The sequence below is a fragment of the Lissotriton vulgaris genome, chromosome 7 (genome assembly GCF_964263255.1).
Source record: "Lissotriton vulgaris chromosome 7, aLisVul1.2, whole genome shotgun sequence".
Lineage (NCBI taxonomy): Eukaryota > Metazoa > Chordata > Amphibia > Caudata > Salamandridae > Lissotriton > Lissotriton vulgaris.
In genome coordinates, this window is record NC_141695.1 from 578,961,797 (window position 1) to 578,986,560 (window position 24,764).

The following is a 24,764-nucleotide window of genomic DNA, read 5'->3' on the forward strand; positions in this document are numbered from 1 at the left end:
TTGGCCACTATAGGTGTGGCAGGGTATACTCAGACATGAGTCCCTTTCTCACTGCACCATCAGGATTCAAGCAAGCCGGGCCGAAGACGGCTGAAATGCCAGAAACCGGTCCCCGGTAGCTTGTCTCCTTTCTGGTAAAGAATTGGCTTGGTAGTTTAGTCTGCCCTGTTCCCATGATGCACTGGGCCAGGGACAGACTGATTTGCATATAGCCAGGTTCTGAGCTGGGATGGTGCAGTGAGATAAATAACGGAGATGGATGAAGCTGTGATCTTTGGACTGGGTAAGAGTGGTTTGCTTAATTCAGACACTCTGTTCATCACCACCCCCTTTTCTGAATCGTTTTTGGCCACTATAGGTGTGGCAGGGTATACTCAGACATGAGTCCCTTTCTCACTGCACCATCAGGATTCAAGCAAGCCCGGCCGAAGACGGCTGAAATGCCAGAAACCGGTCCCCGGTAGCTTGTCTCCTTTCTGGTAAAGAATTGGCTTGGTAGTTTAGTCTGCCCTGTTCCCATGATGCACTGGGCCAGGGACAGACTGATTTGCATATAGCCAGGTTCTGAGCTGGGATGGTGCAGTGAGATAAATAACGGTGATGGATGAAGCCCTGATCTTTCGACTGGGTAAGAGTGGTCTGCTTAATTCAGACACTCTGTTCATCACCACCCCCTTTTCTGAATCGTTTTTGACCACTATAGGTGTGGCAGGGTATACTCAGACATGAGTCCCTTTCTCACTGCACCATCAGGATTCAAGCAAGCCGGGCCGAAGACGGCTGAAATGCCAGAAACCGGTCCCCGGTAGCGTGTCTCCTTTCAGGTAAAGAATTGGCTTGGTAGTTTAGTCTGCCCTGTTCCCATGATGCACTGGGCCAGTGTGGAAAAAGGTAGGGCTAGGACCTTTCTCAAGATTTGCCCGGCGCTAACCGCCCTTGTACCATTCAAATTTACCAAGCAATGAGGCAGGCGCCGGAGACCAGAAGGCAGGAAACAGAAGTTTATTCCGACGGAGCAGAACACATCAGATCAGACAACAAGGTATCGTCTCGAGGTGCTCTAACAAGTGAGCTGAGACTCTGGCTTTTATATCTTACAAAACACTTGAGAGTACAATCAGGACAGTATGACGCAAAGGAAAAGACATCCCTATAATCCTCGGGTCAATCCTACCCCACATGCGTTCACAATAGGGACCCTTGACCTGCTGATAAGAGGGGAGGGGTCGTCACGCAGTTGAGTGTTCTGCCGAGTCTTAGGATGTGTGCGCCTGATCATATCACAGGGGGTGGGGAGGCCTTGGATCAATAGAGGGTACTTTGAAGGAGAGCGACCTCATACAATAAGGGGCAGTAAATGATATCTCCCGGCTTAGGCGATGGCCTCGGACCTGTGTGGACAGCTGGACACGGGGTGAGGGGTCATCAAAGGAGTGGTATTCATGCCTCGTGGACAATCCAGTGCGGAGGGAAGGTTGATCAACAGAGGGGCATTCATCGGAGGAGAGGAGGTGTTGGTCAGGCGCTGGCGTGACTCCCAAGGACAGGGTCATGCAGAAGGGTTATGTTCATGAGGGGAGGGAGGGGGAGCCAGGGTGCGCGGAGGATGCTTGCTGGGTCAGAGGGGCGCGCTGGCGATCGATCGTGGACAGGGAGACCATGTTGCCTAAAATGGCGATCGTGCACGTTGTACGTGGGTGACAAGTGGGCGCAGATAATGTTTAGCTCACAAACTAGGATTCCACAGTCCTCCCTTTTAACATATCTCGCCAACTTGTCAGTTTGGATTTATCCCCATAAGGCCACGTATTTCTACTTCATAGAGGGGACTCATGTGCTCATTTCGGAAGTCCAAAGTCTTTGGGCACATACAGTTGGAAACAAGGCCGCACAAAGATGGTAGACATTGGATACCTAAGCAACACCCACATAAGATCACAACAGGTATCAGCACAAAGGAAAACAACCTCCAACCCCAGTTCCTCAAAGTGTCCCAAAACCAGCTCCCAAGCGACCATCCTTCCTGCTCCTGGTGAACCTCCGAGGAGAGTCTGTGGAGGTGTTCAATGGCTTTGTAGACTGAAGGCGAGTTGTCTGGCACGTAGGTGCAGCAGCTAGATCCGATGATGCGGCATGCTCCTCCTCGGTCGGCTAGGACCACATCCAGGACAAGGCGATTTTGAAGGGTCACAAGGCGGACCGCCTGAAGCTCCGCAGTGTTGTTGGCGAGGATGCCAGCCGTGATGTTGATCGTTGTTTCTACTGCCTGGGTCAGGTGTCGGATAGCGCGGCTGTTTGCCATTGGGCCCCACAGAGGAACAAGTCCCTTTGCTGCATCTAGGAACTGTGCTCCGGTGGAGTCGGTTTGTCCAATGTCATCTGCACGCCTCTGCCGGTGATGGTTGGCAGGGGCTACATATGTGGGTGGAAGAACGAAGGCAATGTAACATGCGCCCTTCCAGCCTCTCGGGAGCCAGGTGTAAGCTTTGGTGCCACACACAAAGTACATATTCGGAGAAGCAACAAAGGAAGGGGGGTCAACTGAGTCCAATGTTCTGGTGATTCGGCAGGCACTGTGACCCACCAGCTGCGTTCCATGGCCTTCGAGACACACAAGACCTGTGACATTGATAACAGACAGGGCCACAGTCAGAGTAGCGGTAGTTTGTTTTTGCAGATGAGAGAAGGTGGTCCTGGCTGGGTTGTGGAGCACCTGTACTTCGACTCGTTCTTTGGCAGGAATGTCTTTAAGGAAGGTGGCGCCCGTAAGCGCTGGACACAGTGCAACAGAGGTCTTTTCGGTTTTGTTCAGCCAGAACCCAGAGTAGAAGTGCGACACTGTCCGGCTGGAGGTGGCGTTGTCCTTGTGGCTCTCTTGCATGAGGATCAGCCAGGCGAGGCAGGAGCCGTGAACTGAGAAAGGAGAAGGGATGAAGGGGATGGAGTGTCCTGTAGCATGCGGGAGCAACCCGCAGATCCAGCAGTTCGTAGCATTTGCAGCAAGGTTGTGTTGGTGCAACAGTTGCACGAAGGAATTGTTCCAAAATTCCCTGCGCCTTTCTCGGAGCTGAGGCGACGGAGAGATTAGGTGATGCTCTTTCAGGGGTGTTGGCTGTGCAGTAGGGAGCAATGCCTCATGAGCCGGTGTGCTTTCCTCCAGAATCCAGAAGGAGGTCATGAGGAGGAGGCAGAAGAGGAAGACAATGAAGAGTGCGATTGTCTTTGATTTGTGCAAGTTGTCAGTCTTTGGATTTCTATACTGGGTATTTCCTGTTGCTTCCATCATCTTCTTATCTGGCGCTTCCATCATCTTCTTATCTGGCGCTTCCATCACCTTCAAGGGGGCTCGGTAGCGGGCAGAACCACAGACTTCGTTTAGCTTCTCTCCCGGTAACCCTTGATTGTGTTTAGGTTACCGTTCTGAGATTTTAACTTAGTCCGTGGCCTACTTAGCCGAAACTCCCTCCTTTCGACGCAGGAAATACCCTTCTCTGGATGGCACAGTGGGATCAGAGAATTTTGCAAGTTCGAGTGCCTCAGTATCGGGATAACAGTCCAATATCGGTCGGTCTTTGCCCAGGAGCTCTTCTTGGGCGCTGACGTTTTCTGTCGTGGTTAGGTTTGCAGAGACCTTCCGGCAATGATGCGCGTGCAGCCAGTGCTTCTTCCCCTCCACTCGGAGCGCCATTCGGGTGGTGATCAGCACTTGCCAGGGGCCCGTCCACCGAGGTTCCAGACTCTTGGTTTGCTGGAAATTCCGTATCAGCACGAAATCTCCCGGTTGGATGTCATGGCCGGGGCCCCTGGAAGCATCGGGGATGGCTTGCTGCACCTGTTGATGAATGACAGACAACGTTTTGGTTAACTTGCACAAATAATCAGATAGTAGGACGTCTGGTACGTCATGAATGGAGGTCGGTTTGGGAGCAGTCCAGAGGTTCATCGGTCGCCCAAACACGACCTCGTAGGGGGTCAAATGGTGCTTGGTGGGGGTGGAGCGCATCGATAACAAAGCCAGCGGGAGGGCATCCGGCCAGTTAAGTCCAGTGGTGGCCACTATTTTTGCCAGTTTCAGCTTCAGTGTGGCATTATGGCGTTCCACTAGACCGGCGGATTGGGGGTGGAAGACCGCATGAAACCGTTGCCTCACCCCCAACCCTTTTAGGATTAGTTGGATAACCTCAGCTATGAAGTGGGGGCCATTGTCGCTCCATAAAATTCGACAAAGGCCATAGCGAGGGAAGAATTCCTTCAGTAGTACTTTGGCAGTAGACATGGCAGTGTTGTCACGGGTTGGATAGGCCTCCACCCATTTGCTGAAGGCACATACGATGACAAGTACATACTTCAGGTTTTGGCATCTCTCTAGTTGGATGTAGTCCATCTGAAGGACCTCAAAGGGGTGATTGGGGGTCCCAAACCCTCCCCGGGGTACTACAGTTCCTTTCCCGGGGTTGTGTTGCAGACAGATAAGGCACTGCTGAACTAGGCGTCTGGCTGAGTCGGGGATTTTGTCATTGTGCCAGACTTTGGAAATGAGTTCGATCATGGGTGCAGATCCTATGTGTGCGGGGGAATGTGCCATTGTCAGTATGGGGATCAGGTATGAGTCGGGCAGTAACCACTTATTTGCATCCTTCGTTCGCCAGCAACCCTCTTCGTCCTTCAAACCCACCCTTGCCCACTTAGTCAATTCGTGAGGGGTGCTGGCCGACTGTATGTCTCTGATCATTTCCCTTGTGTCACTCCATTTTTCTGCTTGCGACCTGGTCACATATATGCGTGTCACCGTCCTATTCTCAGCTGTGGTTCGTGCAGTGATGTCGGCTAATGCATTCCCTTGTCCGACTAAGTCTGTCACTCTTTTGTGTGCCTGACATTTGATCACCGCTAATCGTTTGGGGAGGAGAACTGCCTCAATCAGAGCGGAGACTAAATCTCCATGGAGGATTGGGGTGCCGTGGGACGTCAGGAATCCCCTCTCCCTCCACAAGAGCCCAAAATGGTGGACCACTCCGAAGGCATACTGGCTGTCCGTATATACGTTCGCGGTGGTCCCTGCGGCTATGATGCATGCTCGGGTGAGGGCTATCAGTTCTGCTGCCTGGGCAGATCGTTGTGTGATGCAGGCTGTCTCAATTACTGTTCGGGCTGTCGTTACTGCATAGGCAGCTGAAGTGGTACCATCTGGGAGTTTGATGCATGAGCCGTCTACCCATAGCTCTCCATCGGGGTCAGGAAAAGCAGTGTCTCGGAGGTCAACCCTACTCCTAGTCTGTTCGTCTGTGAGGGTCACACAGTCGTGTATGGGAGGAACGTCGGGGTCGTTTTCAGGCAGGGGTAACAATGTGGCAGGATTCAAAGTCGTGCATCTCTTTAGTGTGATGTGGGGTGCAAGCAGAGTCAACTCGTACCCTGTCAGTCGTGCGCTAGTCAGGTGTTGGGTCTTTGTCTGGTTCAAAAGGGTGTCAACTGCATGGGGCACTAATACAGTGAGGGAGTTGGAAAGTACGATTCCCTCGCTCTGACGGATAGAGACAGCAGCGGCAGCTACTGCTCGAAGGCAGGCAGGTAAAGCTCTGGCTACAGGATCAAGAGTGGCGGAGAAGTAGGCACAAGGGCGCTGCTTAGGGCCAATCGATTGAGTCAGGACAGACAATGCGCATCCCTCCCTTTCGTGGGTGAAGAGGGAGAAGGGTTTGGAGTAATCCGGCGTTCCGAGGACGGGTGCTGAGCAGAGTGCATCCCGTAATTCCTTAAAGGAGGCTTGACACTCAGTGGTCCAAGGAAGCGGGGAGGGGACATCTTTGGTCAGCAGGGCAAGTAATGGTTTCACAATGAGGCTGTCATTAGGCAACCACTGTCTGCAAAAAGAGGTTAGGCCGACCAAAGAGCGGACCTGTTTTTGTGTTTTTGGGATGGGGGTGTCTAGGATGGTTTGGATTCGGTCAGGGGTAAGTTTCCTCCCTTCTTTGGACAGAAGATGGCCTAGGTAAGTCACTTGTGGCTGGCAGAACTGTAACTTCTTTTTGGAGACTTTATGGCCATTTTCTGCAAGAAAGTGTAGGAGTTGGACGGTGGCTGTCGTTGCAAGCGGGGTGGTGTCGGCCGCCAAAAGGATATCATCGACATATTGGATCAACACCACTCCCTCTGGTAGCTGGAAGGCATCCAGCTGTCTTTTGAGGGCCTGGCTGTAAATGCTGGGACTTTCAGTGTACCCCTGGGGAGCTCTACAAAATCGGTACGAGCGGGATTTTAAAGTGAAGCCGAAGAGATAACGGCTGTCTGGATGGATGGGCATAGAGAAAAACGCGTTCTTAAGGTCGATAACAGTGAAGGTGGTGGCGGTGGACGGGATGAGGGTCAAAATGGTGGTGATATCAGAGACTACGGGATATTGGGGTACAACCACTTTGTTAATCTCTCGTAAGTCGATGATGAAGCGGTACGCTTTCTCATCTCCTTCACCTTGCTTCTTAACAATAGGTAGGATTGGGCTGTTGCAGACGTTGCTAACCACCTCTTCAACCACTCCTGCATCTACCAGAGACTGAATGATCGCTACCAGTGCCTTCTCACCCTCTGGGGATATCCGATATTGCGGGAGCTTCGGGAGCATAGCGTCCTGTCGTACAGTTATGTGGATAGGATCAATCATCATTCGCCCCACATCAGAGTCGTTTTTGGCCCACAGGTACGGGGGCAGGGTGTCAAGCAAGGACATGTCAGCGTCAGTTATGGGGCACATGTGTCGTGGGGGACGGGATCTGGGCATGTCTGGGTTGTCGTATAGGATGACTCGTATTCCATCTGGGGAACACCTAATGGTAGCTCGAAAATGTTTCAGTAAGTCAATGCCCATAATGGCGTCAGGGGAGTTGGAGGAAAGCAGGAATGTTGCGTCAGTGGTGTTGTTTTCTAGATCAAAGGAAATAGGTACGGACAGGGGGTTAGTGGAGGGCGTTCCATCGAAACCTATCGACGTTATGTGTGAGCCAGACAAGGGTGCCCTTGGAATCAGTCGTTTTGATAACACACTACGTGTCGCCCCAGTGTCTACCAAGAATGGAGACTCTGTACCCAGGACCTTAGCGGTGACATAAGGACCTTGCTGGTCAACACAGAGCTCGACTGGATCCCTCCCTTGCCCCTGGCAGTCCTATGCAAAGTCGGGGGCATGTTCACCTTCGGACAGCTGATATTGGTTCTGCCGGGGACGGTCAAATGTGTTCAGTCTCCCTGATCTGTCATTGTTGGTGCCGTTGGCATGCCCTCGTCCTTGTACCCCATTTCTTGGACCACTTGCCACATCCCTAGAGTCCCTATTTCTATTCATCTCTAGCATAACCGGACACTGGTATTTCCAATGGCCGAACCCTTTGCAGAAGGCGCATTGGTCGGTGCTAATGTCTCTACGTCCAGGATGGGGTGTGGGAGTGTGATCTTTAGGAGGTAGATCTCTGGGGGTGGCTGATTGGTAGTTCCCCCTTTGATGTTCCTGTCCTATCGTTATACCTTGTATCTGGGCTATCATTACCCTTTCCTTTAAATCTTTCTTCTTTTTCTCGGACGCCCTATCATTCTCATTCTTTTGGTGCTCGTAATACTGAGCCATCTGAAGGATAGCTGCAGGTTTGGAGGCCCCCCAACTACTCTCACTTGTCTGCAGCTTTTGGGAGACCTCTTGCGTTAGACCCTTTACGTAATTTTGTACAAACAGGTGCTGTCCGGTTGCGGTGGTCATGTCTTGGCCACTGTAGTCGGAGAACACTGTCTCGAATCGGGAGAAGTATTCTGACACATCTTCCTGCGGTTTCTGTCGACAGGCCGTGACTATCGACCAGTCTACTTTTCTTTCTGGGATCAGTGTCTTTAATTTTTGAACTATTTTGTCTGGGAGTTCTAGTATGTCTTTCACTGGTTTCCTTCCAGGTTCTCGTTGTCTATCTAATTTACCGAGTTGGTCCCAGGTATGCCCAAACAGATCCGTGTGGTCAGCCTTCCGGATTTGCTTCCACACGTCAGCTGGCAGGCATAACCCGAAGAACAAGTCGATGTCTGCTAAAGTCATTATCGTCGAACCCAAGGCTGTGCCTAATTCGGTATAAAATGCTGTCGGGTTCTTTCTTAAATCGGGCAGGGTTTGCTTAAAGGTTAGGATATCTTGTCGGTCCCATGGTTGGTAAACCCAATTGTACACAACCCTTCCCTTTGCATTTTCATTATTAATATCATCGCTCGTTCCCTGGCCCCGTGGCGGGATCCAGTAAGGGGCTGCTTCTCTGATAGGCATCATAGTATTGGCTACCTCTACCGAGGTCGTTTCAGGGACTGTAGCCTTGGCTTCTGGTTTCTGTTCCGTGAGGTGGCGGAAGACCTCAAGCATCTGCATGAAGAGCTCCGTCGCCTCACGTTCAGTCCCATCTCCAACATCAATTTTCCTATACAGTGTTGTCAGTTTAGCGGGACCCTTACTCTGATACCTATCTTCATACGCGTTCAGGGTGTAGTAGCTGAATCGCAAGATGAAATGCCGTCTGTGGCTGTCGGCATGTGAATTATATACGCTCATTGTATAATCTTCGCTCTCCCTTCGTTCTACTAATGTCTTTGCTATTTTGTCGATCCCATCCCGCTCATCTTTGCTCAACCTATTTAGTCTGGCTGATGATTGTTTGCTAGACTCGGGGTCGTCTGATGAGGTTGTTAATGTGGCTGGTGCAAAGGCCGTGAGGGCTGGTGCACTAGCACTGAGATCGCTTTCGCTCACACTCGGAGCGTGAAAGCTTTGTCGGCAGGGGGCATATGGAGGGGGCATGTAGATGATTGGGGGACCTAGTAGTAACTCATCGTTCGCCCGTTGTTTGGAGGGCAATTCAGGGTAGAGCGCAGAGGGGGTCCTAACAGGACATTGGCCTGTCGACCCTGATTCTTGGTTTTGCATGGTATCTTTTCTTTCTTTTATTTCTTCTTCTAGTTGCTTCGCGGCTAGGTGGGCTGCCTTTCGTAATTCTTTCCCTATTTTTGCTTCTTCTCTTTTCTTTCGTTGTTCCGTTTCTTTGCGCCACATGCCGATACTGTCGAACATAGTGGGCGTGGTCTTATTCTTCTGGAGCGCTATTTCTAATGTTTTTATTTTATTTTCGTCAAAGGAACCTATCAGTGGCCACTGACTTTCAGGGTTCTTTTTCGTATATTTATGCCATAGTTTAGTGTAAGCTATAGCGACTAGTCCATACTTAGTGAACATGTCCTTATTAGGGGTGCCCTCCAGTGGAGCTGGATGGTTCATCTCTAATAAGCGGTCCGGGCTAAACAGGCTACCAACCAGTGGGGAGAAGACAGGCATGACGGATTACAACGGGGACAAAAGTCTGCACTACCTATCTTATCACGGCGGACAAAGACTAGACAGAATATTTCTATTCTACGTTATTTGGAGGCCGTGAATACCTCAAAAGAACCAATACCGAATAATCGGCCAATCAAACAATTCAGTGGGGAGAATAAGTGGGCACGAAAAGTTATCGTTACCCACTCTTTCTCTACCTGCAAAGAGAGACCTTGTTCTTCCCTGTTTGCAGACAAAGAATCTCCAGACAATAATCCACGAACGACAGTTCGGGAAACAGTGGGGGAGGAAGATAGGCACGACGGATTACAACGGGGACAAAAGTCTGCGTTACCTATCCTTCACTGCTTGCAAAGAGAGAGCCTGTTTGTTTTTCCCCGTTTGCAGACAGTGAATCTCCAGAGGGTTTCAACAAAGCGTAATACTAGTATTATCCAAACAAAACAATATTTTTCCAATCTGTCGTGTTTACACGACCTTACCCGGACCGCATGGACGGTTTCCTGTCCTCTGGATCCAGCGCCCGATCGTCCTCTCTTCTTCGTGATGTTCGTGGCACTCCTGATGGTTCCCAGTCAGGACCGTAGATCACTCGAGAGAGGTCTGTTCAGAACTAGTGAAGGTCGGATGATCGGCTGTCAGACGAGGGTCTATCGGACACGAGCTCTTCCCGATCGTTGCAGTCGTTCACTCTGTCATCGGGACCTCTCTCACTGGATCCACGTGTCGCTGATGGGCCCCACGCTTTGGGACGCCAATTGTGGAAAAAGGTAGGGCTAGGACCTTTCTCAAGATTTGCCCGGCGCTAACCGCCCTTGTACCATTCAAATTTACCAAGCAATGAGGCAGGCGCCGGAGACCAGAAGGCAGGAAACAGAAGTTTATTCCGACGGAGCAGAACACATCAGATCAGACAACAAGGTATCGTCTCGAGGTGCTCTAACAAGTGAGCTGAGACTCTGGCTTTTATATCTTACAAAACACTTGAGAGTACAATCAGGACAGTATGACGCAAAGGAAAAGACATCCCTATAATCCTCGGGTCAATCCTACCCCACATGCGTTCACAATAGGGACCCTTGACCTGCTGATAAGAGGGGAGGGGTCGTCACGCAGTTGAGTGTTCTGCCGAGTCTTAGGATGTGTGCGCCTGATCATATCACAGGGGGTGGGGAGGCCTTGGATCAATAGAGGGTCCTTTGAAGGAGAGCGACCTCATACAATAAGGGGCAGTAAATGATATCTCCCGGCTTAGGCGATGGCCTCGGACCTGTGTGGACAGCTGGACACGGGGTGAGGGGTCATCAAAGGAGTGGTATTCATGCCTCGTGGACAATCCAGTGCGGAGGGAAGGTTGATCAACAGAGGGGCATTCATCGGAGGAGAGGAGGTGTTGGTCAGGCGCTGGCGTGACTCCCAAGGACAGGGTCATGCAGAAGGGTTATGTTCATGAGGGGAGGGAGGGGGAGCCAGGGTGCGCGGAGGATGCTTGCTGGGTCAGAGGGGCGCGCTGGCGATCGATCGTGGACAGGGAGACCATGTTGCCTAAAATGGCGATCGTGCACGTTGTACGTGGGTGACAAGTGGGCGCAGATAATGTTTAGCTCACAAACTAGGATTCCACACCAGGGACAGACTGATTTGCATATAGCCAGGTTCTGAGCTGGGATGGTGCAGTGAGATAAATAACGGTGATGGATGAAGCCCTGATCTTTGGACTGGGTAAGAGTGGTCTGCTTAATTCAGACACTCTGTTCATCACCACCCCCTTTTCTGAATCGTTTTTGGCCACTATAGGTGTGGCAGGGTATACTCAGACATGAGTCCCTTTCTCACTGCACCATCAGAATTCAAGCAAGCCGGGCCGAAGACGGCTGAAATGCCAGAAACCGGTCCCCGGTAGCTTGTCGCCTTTCTGGTAAAGAATTGGCTTGGTAGTTTAGTCTGCCCTGTTCCCATGATGCACTGGGCCAGGGACAGACTGATTTGCATATAGCCAGGTTCTGAGCTGGGATGGTGCAGTGAGATAAATAACGGTGTTTGATGAAGCCCTGATCTTTGGACTGGGTAAGAGTGGTCTGCTTAATTCAGACACTCTGTTCATCACCACCCCCTTTTCTGAATCGTTTTTGGCCACTATAGGTGTGGCAGGGTATACTCAGACATGAGTCCCTTTCTCACTGCACCATCAGGATTCAAGCAAGCCGGGCCGAAGACGGCTGAAATGCCAGAAACCGGTCCCCGGTAGCTTGTCTCCTTTCTGGTAAAGAATTGGCTTGGTAGTTTAGTCTGCCCTGTTCCCATGATGCACTGGGCCAGGGACAAACTGATTTGCATATAGCCAGGTTCTGAGCTGGGATGGTGCAGTGAGATAAATAACGGTGATGGATGAAGCCCTGATCTTTGGACTGGGTAAGAGTGGTCTGCTTAATTCAGACACTCTGTTCATCACCACCCCCTTTTCTGAATCGATTTTGAAAGGTTATCATAGGCAGTCACACCTGATCATTTTACAATTCGAAATAAACAAAGTAGGGTGACAAGTAGGTGCATGCATGTTAAAAGGCAGATGCAATTTTCACAATATTTGCACTGTACATTTCGCTGGATACACTGGTCATCAGAGTTTCCCCTTCGGCGCTTACAAAAACACATTTACATTCCAACAAATGCAACTTCTAACACATTTTTTAAAAGCAAAATTAATAAAGTGATGTTGTGCTCATATAATCCCAATTTTCATGTTAACAGCATGTATGCCAGCCTTAAATTATTAACATTGGTAACTGTAACTCATTAAAACACGGCAAGAGATGTTTTAAAACAGTGTCGTATTTCAACAGAAAAGCTGATGTGCTTCTTCTGAAAAAGGACTTTCCCATAATATGCCTTTACTTATGTTGTCCGGGTCCTCATAATTTTACGGGCCTCTGCCCTCTATGTACACATAATAATCAATCATGGCAGATGGCGAGGGTTTTGCACAGGCGCACATGGGTGTGTGGGGCAGACAGCACAGACACAGTGCAAAATATGTGCCCGTGAAGGTCCACTCCTGTGGAACAATGCCCCCCCCCCCCCACCAGGCCTGCTGTTGTGCACCCCCACATACAATGGGCCCAATTACAACTAACCAAATGGGCCTGGCAGTTGTCAATTTAGTTTTACGGTCCTCAGTCCTTACCTTGTGAACTGCCTGTAATGGTTAGTGGTCTAGTGCACCCATGCACCCATGAAATCTGCAGGCCAGGCGTGGCCTGCGGGGAGTTAATAAATGGATGACAGCCGCTTGTGGCACGTCACTTCCGAGTGGACCAGTGGTGTGACCTCAGTGTTCTTGCTCAGTGCTCCTGCCCCCGCAATAGGCCCCGCACCACTATCGGGACCACGCGCTGTCCCGGGTTCACCCCGTTACACTGGCGACGAGCGGAGGGGGCCCAAACCTCGCTCGTCCCTCGAGCTGTCCAGGAGAGCTACCGTCTCCTGTGCACGGCAGCGTAGCTGTGCATCGCGTTGTGGCCGGAGCTGCCGCGTGTTCGCGGTAGTTACACGCGCCGCCCCCACCTCAGCTGCGGCCGCGTGTGATGTGGGAAGCATCCCGACGACCAAGGGAGTTTCTGATTCTGCACGCCAGCAGGCCCAGGCTGGGCCATCTGTGGAAACCACGCCCCGCTCCACAGCAGTGCTCCGCTCCAGACCAGACACCTGCATGTGTCTGACGCCTCACCAGCACAGTGGCGCTCCGATTGCTAGAGGCCCCTCTGCTCATCTGTAAGCACACAATGGCTGCGAAGGGACAGTCTTCCGTTTTGTTAACCGAGGTTCAAGTATCTGGGTGATTAAGTATAAAATCCTTACCAGGTAAACGGTAGTCTAAAAATGGTCCTTCCTAGTGAACATGTGCCAGATAACGTAGCAGCAACCTAGGATGCAAGCCAGTTAGTTGGAAGTTGTCAGGTTTAGTTTTTACAATTTTCACAACGCATACAAAACTACAAGCTAGCCGAACGCCGCCCCCCTCGAAGCAGGCGTTCACCGCCTGTCTGCATGACCATATTCGGTTTTCGGTCAGACGCGGCTTTAGAAGATGTGTTAGTTCGAGATCTAAGCTCTTACAGAGGCACAATAGATGTAAAATGTCCTCTTCGGGGTTATTGCATAGTCTGCAGTTGGGGGCTGGATAGGTGCATTTCCATGGCGGTAAATGTGGTTTTGCCGGTAGGATCTCCAGCCTCATTGCCAGAAGGCTTTCCTTCATACGTCTCGAGAAGCTTGTGCTTAAATATGGCTGCGCAACACTACTCGAGTAGCTCTGAATCACAAACCAGCTGTGTGCCCTCTTATTTACGTCTGTTTTATCTTTTTCTAGGGAAATGATCTTCACCGATTTGTTCACCAAGGCTTTAAAACTGTTGTAAGGAAGACCAGATTTCCACAAGTCCTGTAAAGCGAGCAGCCTTAGTCCTGACTGAAGATAAGCCATAGCGGGGCAGTCAGTTTTTCTGGTCATCTCTTTGCACAAGTATGAGTTTAAGGAACCAGGCTTTGAGTTCTTTATTTTATACCAGCATTTGGCGTAAGTGCCCTTCCTTGCTATTTGCTGCTTTTGTAAGCCGAACTCCAGCCTTATTTGTGCTGGAGAAGTGTATTGTGGGAGGTTGAATATTATTCTAACAACTTTGGAGATCACCTTATCCAGAGCTGTTTAATCTTTCAATCTCATTGATTCGCTGCCATATGTAATTGTTGGTAGAAGCCTTGCCTGGATACTTCCAGTAGAGGTATAAGATTGGGGCCAGTTATTTTGTGCTTGATGTTTTTTAAGCGTGACAGCCAGAATGGTTCCTCTTCCTTGAGTAGCCGCTTTTTGTTGGTGGTACGTTCCCATGCTATCAAAGGTGATTCACAAATATTTGTAACTTTTAACCATCTCTAGTTGCATGCCCCCCAGCCATCATCTGAGTTGGTTCTTGGTGCTTTGTTGGTTAAAGATCATTACTTTGGATTTCTCATGATTTATGCTTAATCCATTCTTTACAGCAAAGTTTCTTGTAACATTTACCAAATGCTGCAGACCAACTGGGGTTTGGCTGATCAGTATCAAGTCGTCGGCGTATAGTAAGTTTGAGAGTGACAGGCCACTCTAGATTGGGGCATGGTGATGACAGTTATCCAGTTCCCTCAAGAGGTCTGACACGAAAAGGTTAAACAGGGTGGGGAGCAAGAACACAACCATGTTTAGTCCCTTAGTGGTCAGAACCCTTCTTGACAGACTGTCGCCAGACCCCAGCTTAATTTGAACCCTTGGAGTGGAGCAGGATTAGCTGGTTCAAAAGGGTTGGAGCTATTTTCCACCCAGATCGCTTAGCCCACAATTTCCCTCTGTTGACGCAATCAAAAGCAGCTTTGTAATCAATAAAACATACGAATATAGGTTTGTTAATTGCTTTTGTTGCGTCAATTAAAAGTGAGAGAGCAAGAATGTTTGTAGTTGTTCCCAGGTTTTTCTGAAAGCCTGTTTGGTTGATTAGGATTAGATCGTTTTCCCCTGCCCACGCAGTTAATTCTGCAAGTAGTAGGCCGGCGTAATATTTGGCTTCAATGTCAATTAGCGCAATGTGGATAGGTGAGATGATCGATCCTCTCCAAGAATCTGGTATTTTTCCGGTTTCCAAAATTATGTTAAAAACTTGTAGTAATGCTCCGGCCCAGTAGGCTGTGTCCTGCTTAAAAACTATTGGGGGGAGCCCAATAGGGCCAGGCACTCCATCATTTCAGCTTTTTGTGATTCTGTCCACAATCATTTTAAGTGAGAAGGAGGGTGTAGGCTGTGGGCCGCTTTGCTTTAGGGGTTGCCACTCGCTCTGACATGCCACTTTATTTTGTGTATTTTCACCGTCTTCCAAGTTAAAGTGGCCCAGTAGGCATTTTACCCAGGCGTCCTTCGTTATATGTGAATTAATTCCTGGTGCCGTTGGGTTCTCTATGTTCTTGACTGTCTGCCAAAATCTGGCGCTGTTCTTTGATTTTGCATCATATATCAGTTTTTCCCATGTTGTTTACGTGGTTTCTTTTTTCAGTAGCCAAAATTATTGTATTTTTCCGGACCCTAAATTTTTTTAATTCCAGCCGTGTATTATCCACGGAGTGTATTTGACAGATGTTGCGCATTGCTTTGTTTATTTAGCCCCTTATTTGTCTAAGCTCGATGCTTTGGGTTCCCGATAAATAAATGATTTGTTTGTCGACCGGCTCAATGGTGGTTGTTTGATTTTTTTGCTCTGGTTTTGTCAGGATTGCTTTACGGTTAGATAGGCCAAAACTTTCAGTAAAGCATTTCCAGGCTGTTAGGATGTTGTCATGTTGTATTTTGTTATCCTCCCACCGTTTTTTTGACCCCGCCAAGAGTTTTACCGGATCACGCGTGCTAGGTTTTATTCTCCTATGGCTATATGTTTAATTTGTACATGAATTAGAAGTTGGGTAGGTAAGCGCTGTTCCTTGTGTGCCCAGTGTGAACTCTTGAGGTCGATGATCGCTATGGTCTTGTGTTCTGATCCTGAAGTCTTTTATCAGATGATAAAAAGTGGTAAAGACGAAATTGTATAGTCTATTGTGGTGTTGGCAAGCGCATTGTGGAAAGTTGCAGCTTGAGGACATGCCCCCATAAATCGACCGTTTAGTGCTACCAAGGACAAGCTGTCTAGATCCTTCAACAGTTCTTTGGAGATTTTTGTTTGCTTGCTCCACTTACACTTGACCTGTGGAGGGATCCCCCATGCTGTTTATTGATCTTCTCCCGGCCTGTCTAGGTCGCCACTCCTGTGAGGAACATATTAAAGTCGCCAGACACAATAAAGTTTGAAGTTGCCGTCTCAGTAATTAGCTTGGTTAATTTTATTATCAAATATTTTGCGCCATTTCTTTTGTTTCGGGGGTGTAGATAGACGTTAACAATTATTAATTGTTGTTTGTTTTTAGGACCACCTATGTCCAGCTTGATTGTTATTATCTCGTTCGCTGCAGTGCTTGTGCTTGTTAGTTCCTTGGCCGTCATACTTTTAAATGAGGTGTAAATCGCAAGGCCTCCCTTAAGATGACCGAAATTTGATTTTCAAGATGCTGATAGGTGGTATGTTTTGAAGCCCAGCAGGTGAAGTGGGTCTGCCAGCCACGTTTCTTGGAGCAGAATTAAATCAAATTGTTGAAGGTGCAGAGTGCAGTCCGCTGATTTAGTTCTGAGGCCCTTAATATTCCAAGAGCAACATTTTAGGTTAGAAGTGATTATTTCCTGTTCGAGTCCATGTCAGAGGGGCTCCATTTTTGTGTTTATGGTTTTTGCTATCCAGGACCACTCCGGTAGTGTTTCAGGTTCTCCTTGGCCCTGGATGTACTGATTGGTGAAACTATTTTTCTCCAAGGCCTGTACTGAGGTACTGCGTGCCCCCTTAAGCACTGAGATGACGGGCCCAGAACTTCTATTACTTGTTACTCTGCTATTTTTTGGCTACCGATGGGGGGTGAGTAGTGGATCGGGGTACCCGACTGCTTGGTGGAGATGCAGTTGGATCCCCCAGATTTCAAGTTGGTGCTTTTCTTTGAGAATTTTCTCCACTATTTCTCCAGTTGCCCAAACTGTCTTGGTTGCTTCTTGCTCTGAGAGATGTTTAAAGGTTTCAAATTCTAGGTCTTCTGAGCTAATCCCTGCCTGACTGGTAATGGCGGATAGTATTTGCAAAATGTTACCTCGATTTAGGATGCCTCCTCGTCCTTTGGATTGAACAGAACTGCCTTGGACGTTTCCATTCGGGGCTTATTTAGGAGGTGTTCGGTGCAGATGGATTTCTTACTTTCCCTTGCACCTGAGGCTGTCGCATTTTGATGCTCTGCCATTCCTGTGGTGTCCGGGCTTCACTCTGGAGTTGTGGGCTTTCCGCTAGCGCTTTGCTGTTTCACTGGCCATATTCTATTTGCGGTTTCCTCTTCTAGTTTGGCGTCCATTTGTTCAGTGTATGTGAAGTCCGAGGTTTGCTCTTTTTCCGTGCTCAGTGTGGGCTTTTTCTGCTGCTGTTAATGCTGGGGCAGCTACCCCTGTTGCTGTCATTGTCAGCTGGTTTCCTGCCTGCTCACTTGAGTTGGTGAGTCTGAGACAGTTATCCTTGGTGGTATTTACCTCTCCTGCTTGTTCCTTTCCAGATAAGCCGGGGGTGTCGATGCCATTTGGCTCCAGCTGCGCGTTTATTGATGCGTCGCTTCTTCTTCCTGCTGCCCACTCGGGGGTTTTGTGCATTTTGAAGAAGTGTTTTATTGATGGATTCTTATTCCATCCTTTCCTCCTTTGCATCCATCGCTGTTTGGAAGTTTGCCAGTTGTTAGATTGGGTGTCCTCCTCATCTGAATGACCTGTCTGCTTGTTGATGCTACTGGTGGTCTGTGCTGGTAGTTGGCGTTCAGGGGGACTAAAGGGTCTGGAGGGGTCGGTGCTCACAATATTTTGTTTCAACTCTGAGATTGCAACTACTACTGCCCCCATGTCGTTCCTGGCCAGCGTGAGGGCGGTAACCAGTGTATTTCTCCACTTGCCTGACTCAGACCGCTCTTTTTGCTCTAGCTGTATTCCAAGAAGTGGTCGGGTTGGAGATTTGTTTTTTGTTTTGAATCCAGTGTTGACATTCCTTGCTATCTCTATGGTTTTTGGCTTTGCTGCATCTGCTATTGCCATCCCTATGGTTTCCCTGTTAGTGTCATTGGTGTATTCAGGGTTTTTGAAGTCCTGGTCTGTGACCACTGGACTCAGTTTAGAGGGGTTTTCTCCTGCTGATTTAGTTGACCGTTCGTCAAGAGTAGTGAAGGCAGTAGTCCCCCTAGAGAAGTTTCTGGGTCAGAGCATAATGGAAGGGCTGCAACTCCTTGGGTCTTTGTGTTCTGCCATGTCCGTATTTTAATTTCTGGCTCCAAGATTGGAGAGAAAATGACGCCGCCTGTATAAGGAAGAGGCGCCGCCTGTATAAGGAAGAGGATCTCAGCCACTATAAAGAATCTAGGAAGCAGTACCATGCACAGATTAAAACTGCCAAAAAGGAATATTACTTAAAAGCAATTGATTCTTCAAATAATAAACAGAAAGAGATTTTTAAAGTAGTCAACGATTTTATGAAACCAAGGTTCCTCCTATCAGAGATCCCTCCCTCCCTCACTTTATGCAACTCGATTGCAGTTTTTTTCGAGCAGAAAATATCAAACCTCACCAAAGACTTTTCTGAACAGCCCGCTGTCAAGGCAGTAGAGGACCTAGAACTGCCCGGGAATAGCACAATTTTGTGATTTCCTGCCTATTAGCCCAGAAGACTCACGTCAATTGATTCTGTCCACTAAATCTGGCTCTCCTTTCGACCCTTGCCCCCCTATGCTGTTACATGCCTTAGTAGATACAGTTAACCCCATCATAAACAACATCATAAACTCATCTCTGTCCTCTGCCGAGATTCCATCGGAATGGAAACTGGCGGCAGTAAAACCGCTGCAAAAAAAACCCTTGCCAGACCCTTCAACACTCTCCAACCTCCGCCCAATCTCCCTGCTCCCGCTGCTTTTTAAAATGACTGAAACTGTGGCGACCAAACAGTTGACTAAGTTCCTGGAGGATGAGGACATCCTGCACCCTAATCAATCTGGGTTTCGGGCCTCACACTCCACCGAGTCTGCCCTTTTGTACACCGTGGAGACACTGAAGACCGCCATGGATCAAGGGAGGAAGGCCGTCCTTGTCTTACTTGATCTATCGGCGGCCTTCGATACAGTGTCCCACTCAATACTGATCAGTCGTCTGGTAGCAGCGGGGATAGCGGGCACTGTGTTGGACTGGTTGAAGAACTTCCTAGACCATCGTAGACAGGTCACGGTGTTGGGAGAACACTGCTCGGAGGAAAAAATCACGCAAACAGGGGTACCGCAGGGCTCCAGTTTGAGCCCGGTACTGTTCAACTTATATATGACCCCCTTGATTGAGCTGATTTCGTCCTTTAACATCAGTACCATATCATACGCTGACGACACTCAGCTCATTCTAGTTCTAGATAGGGAAAATGGAAAGGCAGAGGAAAATCTAAAAGACTGCCTTACCGCGACCTTCATTTGGATGCGTGAGAACCATCTAAAATGTAACACCGGGAAGACCGAAATTATACCTTTCGGCCCCCAAAACACCTTTTCCCCTAGCCTATGGTGGCCATCGGATGCGGAGTCCCCTCCCGATACCATCGCTACGGCCCGGAACCTAGGGATCAGGTTTGATAGTGCCCTATCTTTTAAACAGCAGGCAGGGGCAGTGGCAGGGTCTTGTTTTAACATCATCAGAGGACTTAGAAAGTTTTTTCATTTTCACCCTCTGACAGCCAGGAAGACGGTGACAGTAGCACTCGTAATTTCTCGTTTGGACTACTGCAACAGTCTATATGCAGGACTTAATCGTTCTGTCCTGCATAGGTTGCAGGTTGTCCAAAATGCTGCTGCCCGCCTGGCCTTAAAATGGCCGAGGAGGTCATCTGCCTCGGCTGCTCTCAAGGCCCTACACTGGCTACCCATTCACAAACGCATACTGTTCAAGATCTTAGTGATTACCTTCAGAGCATATCACCAAACAGGACCCAAATACTTTCTCCCCTGGTTCAAACGGTATGCACCAACACGTTCCCTCAGATCAGCAAACATGAATCTGTTACGGATCCCCAAATTCAGACTCTCAACAAGAGGAGGGAAATCCCTCGCAACATTGGGCGCAAAGGCTTGGAATAAACTCCCACCCAATCTGCGCCTGATCTCTGCTGAGAATAATTTCCGTAAGGCTCTGAAAACATGGATTTTCAACCTATCTGATACGGTCTGTATGACTCTGGTTTAGACACAGTTGTGTTTCAGTATAGATGAGATAGATGTGCGAAATGACTGTCTCCGGCCTTCCATCTAGGCTACGGGCTAAAAGCGCCAAGATACTCCTTGGAGTGACAGCCGCGCTATATAAGTGCATACTTACATTTACATTTACATTTTGAGGCCTCCTGAGAAATAGGCAAGGGTGGATTTCCTGTGCATAGTATTCTTTCATCAGTCTCTTTCACAGTGTTTGAATTGGTGCATATTGCGTTTTGCTGGGCTTTGTGTGCTGCCTGTGAGTCAGCTACCTCTTTAACCGCCCGTCGATTCTCCAGCAGGGTTGTGCTGTGCTGCATCCTCCTAGTTTGGCCAGCTTGTCTGTTGGGCAGCAGCCTTTTGGACCTTCTGGGTTTAATGGGTTTAAGGGGGAGGGAGGTCCAGTTGTTTATTGATGCTAAATTTCAGTACTCCTCCGGCGTCTTTCAAAAATGAAAATTTTGAGTATATTTTAGGTTGAAAGTACTTAATTCCTTTGTTTGTGACTGCACTTGCTTGTCTACTGACCCGTCGTCTATGTCCACCAGCATGTTCGTTAAAGTTCCGTAATCCATGTTGGCAGATGTCTCTGCATTTGCTGCTGCTGGCAGAGTTTTTAGGGTGAAAGAGCGGCTATCGGTTGGTTCGGTTGTTTCCCTCAGGATTTTGTTTTTCTTTTTCCTGTTGTTAATGACATTTGTTACTGACCGCCTCTCCTTGCCAGAGCTCATGGTCACTTGTGTACTGACAGTGATTGGTGACTTGTTTATTATTGTTGTCTGTGTAAGTATTGTTATTGATGTTGTTAATTCCTGTTTTATTGCTTATTGTTTTTATTGTGTTTTATTGCTTTGTTATTGTTGTCGTTGTTGTTGATGATGGTTTAGTGTGGATGTTTGGTTTGGTTATCTTTGTTTGCGGATCTTAATTGTGGTAGATTGGTTGATTTGTAGAATGTACGTTGATTTGTTGGCTGATCTCCAAGACAATGAAGGAGGGTTATAGTTAAAGGAGGGTTATAGTTATAGGTTGTGTTTGTGACTGGGTTAGGAGGGGTTTTGCAGCTAGTAACTTGGAGCTACCTCTCCAGCCTACCTCCATTTCCTGTGGCAATTTGTGGTGTTGCTCCGCACTCGCAGCCCTGTACCCTGTGCCCACTCCGCCTGTAGCTCAGTGCGCTCAGCAACCAGCCCACAACAAGCGCAAAACTTCCAACCGTGTGACGCCTGCTGCAGCCTCTGTCCCGCTGTTCCTCTGCTGGTACTCTGCTAGTTGGGCGGGACCAGCTAACCAACCAAGCTGAGCCAAGCCAAGCTACAGTAGCGCCAGGTCAATCCGCTCAGGATCAGGCTCTGCTCCACCCAAGATCCAGCTCCTGATCCAGGGGTCGAGTGAGAACGCCAAAATCCAGAACCGTAACCAAGTCAACCCTGGCAGGTCTTGATGCTCACGTCAGCAGGTCACAGCAGCAGGTCATGCTCCATTAGTGCTAGGCTAGGCTAGGGTGTAGGGTGTAGGCTGTAGGTGCAGGCAGGGGCACTGATGAGTACTGACGAGTACTGAGGTGCAGAGTGTGGTCACAGACATGTGGCAATAGTCTCTATGCAAACGCATGCAATTGCAAGGACTCAAAACTGGTGCTTAGCTCTACAGGTGGGGGCTGACATGCCCAGCAAACCTGTGTTCTGCTCTCTATGTGGTGCAATGGGGGCTGATGCGTAGTCGTGCTGCTCCTGGCACCCCCTGCCTGCACCTGTGGCTCTAATGGGGCTTATGTTGGGCTCCCCGCTATGTGGAAGTCAGCGTGGCGTGGGTTGAAAACTGCGGGACTGCCAACGTCTTCCTTGCTCGGTTCCGCTCAGCTCCGTCGTAGTGGGGCTCCCCGCTGCGGGGTTGTGGGCTGAGAGCTGAGGGGGTGCCAGCATCTTCCTTGCTCAGTTTCCCGCTCGTTGTTAACCCCCCCCGTGTATAAGCTGCGGGGCTACCGGTGTCCTCCTCGTGGCTTCCTCGCTCTGCTCCGATCCAGTCAGCACGAAAACATGGACAGGCTACTCCACGTGTTCGAGCGCTGGGCCTGATGGCATTCTCAGACACCACTGAAATCGTGTTTGCGCAGACTGAAATTTTTGCCTGCCAACCCTTTCCTAACTTGTCACAGGGTGCGGTCCCACCCACATCTTCTAACAAGTTGGGAAAGGGTGGGGTCACAATGCACTCCACTCCCTGATTGACGTAGAGGCTAAGTGCTACGGGGCTTGTATAAAAAACGCTTGGGGCGTATTTTACCTCGACACCATCAGGCGGTGGAGACTGGGCGTTGTTGCTAAGTGCTTACCAAGCTGATGACCTCACAGGCCTCAGGGCAGTGAGATTGTCAGCTCGGCCAATACTTAGACTTTGGGCCTATTCATGGGAGGGGTTAAAGTGCTCTGTCAGTCACGTGTCCGCATTTTTATTGGTTTTTGTTTTGTAAATCTTTTTATTATTTTAAAACAAGAAAAACTGAATTTTATATATCCGGTGCCATACATTGCAACATAACAATTAGGGCGGACAGGTACAAAGACAAGATAGACTTGAAATAGCAGAAGAATCGCTGAGACGCCTGCGCTAATAAGTACGAAGCAGGATTAGTAGCATTACAATCAACAAACAATTTAAGCACAGACCCACTGGACCCGCCCACCCATAAAATCGGAATAGTAGACAAAGCATGGCAACCAGACACTGGAAGTTAAACAAAATCAGGATATTTCGCCAATATTGCTAATAAGGGAAGACTAAAGAAAAGATTGAAGAAAAGAAAAACCATAAAAACGAGAACAGAAATAAAATAATAAACCCATCCCCCCACCCTGCACCCCTGCATATGGCTATCGCCTAACCCCAACTAGCAGTGTGCCTGTCGCCCAAACTAACTAGGTTCTAAAAGAAGAAAAGAGAAAACATGGGGGAGGGCATTTCCGTATGGGCTCCCGGTCACTTTCCCCCCTGCCAGAGAAAAGCACCCCCTATGATGAAAGTACAATGTTACAGAAATCACAAAAAATTACATTAGGGGGAGCTATGATACACCGCCCAGCCTCCTGTTAGATCAACAGTTACGATTCCCACATCTATTAAGGCCATAGTACCAGTCCCGATCAATCGAACTCAGCCTTGGCCTTTCCGAACCATCATGCGAACCCATCCTGGTAGGACAACCACTTCTACAGGAGAGTCAAAATGCAGAAAGAGTCCAAAAAAATTCAGTCCAACGCAAATCAAAGTCAGTGATTCCTCAAGGACTCCATCAGCACAGAAACGCTCCCTCGCGGACCGATAGTCCCAATGTTATTTTCTTCACGATCGTGTGGTCATCAAAGAGGGAAAGGATGAAACAGAAGTCCAAAAACAATTACCGACAGGAGTCTCCGGGAAGGGAACGCCAATCGATTCTCCCAAAGTCAGCAGTGATGGTAGATGTAGTGATATGTTCAAAACACCGGGTTCAGGATTCTTCAGAATACCGACCGAGGGCTTCGGCGCTTCTTGCCGCACGGGGTCCTCATCCAGAATCAAGATGGTCGCCTTGTAAATCGCAGCTGGCAGCAGTTCCTGCAGTGGAGCAGGGTCCGGTTGTACACACTCCATCTCAGATAGGCCCGTAATCATTTTGTGAATCAGGGCATCCATACTGGAATGAAATGCCCCGATGGTTGCCAATACTGTCCTTAGCGACGGCTCACGCTCCGTCCGGTCCATTTCTCCCCGCACAGTACCGATCTTTTTCGCTTCCCCCAGAGAGGTTCTCCGAGGGAACAGACAGGGGGGGAACGGACGGCGTCGGAGGGTGACTGATCTGTTCCTGCAGCAGCAAGCTGCACTCCGCTGCCGCGAGCGAAGACCCCGACCCAACGAGCCCCAGCAAGGGGGAAACCGGGTCCGCGGGACAGGGACCTCCACCCACAGCCCCTGTCGTGTCACGTCACTCCTCCCTTGATGTTAGTCAATCAGAATGACCGCCGTCACATTTGGGCAAAAAAGACCTCCACTGCGGTAGACCAGACCCTGCTTGGTTCTCACGGCCGATGTTGTTCAACTGCAACCCGGCTGGGTCAAAACTCGAGGCCCCGGCTCTCCAGTTGGACTAGGCCGCAAACTTTAACTCGACACAACTCTGTCAATCAAGCCAATTAAGTCTTCGGGATTGCACCATCGGAGTGTGCATCAGTTCATCCACACGGAGATCGGGCGTAAAAACAGGATTATCTACAGGATCATCTGGCAGGATACGGAGGTCGGCGGAGCCGGGAGCCTAAGCAACCATCTTGTTTGCTAGCGTAGCTCCTCCTCCCCGCATTTATATTGTTGAGCATAGCAACAACACTGCTGCAGTCGGTGAGTGGAGTAGGCAATGCCCCAGTTCTATAAACTTACAACTGAGTATTTTTTTATTAAAAAAAGATTTCACATTGCAATGATAGTTTTGTTCTTACAGTGAAAGAAAAGGCGGCGGAGC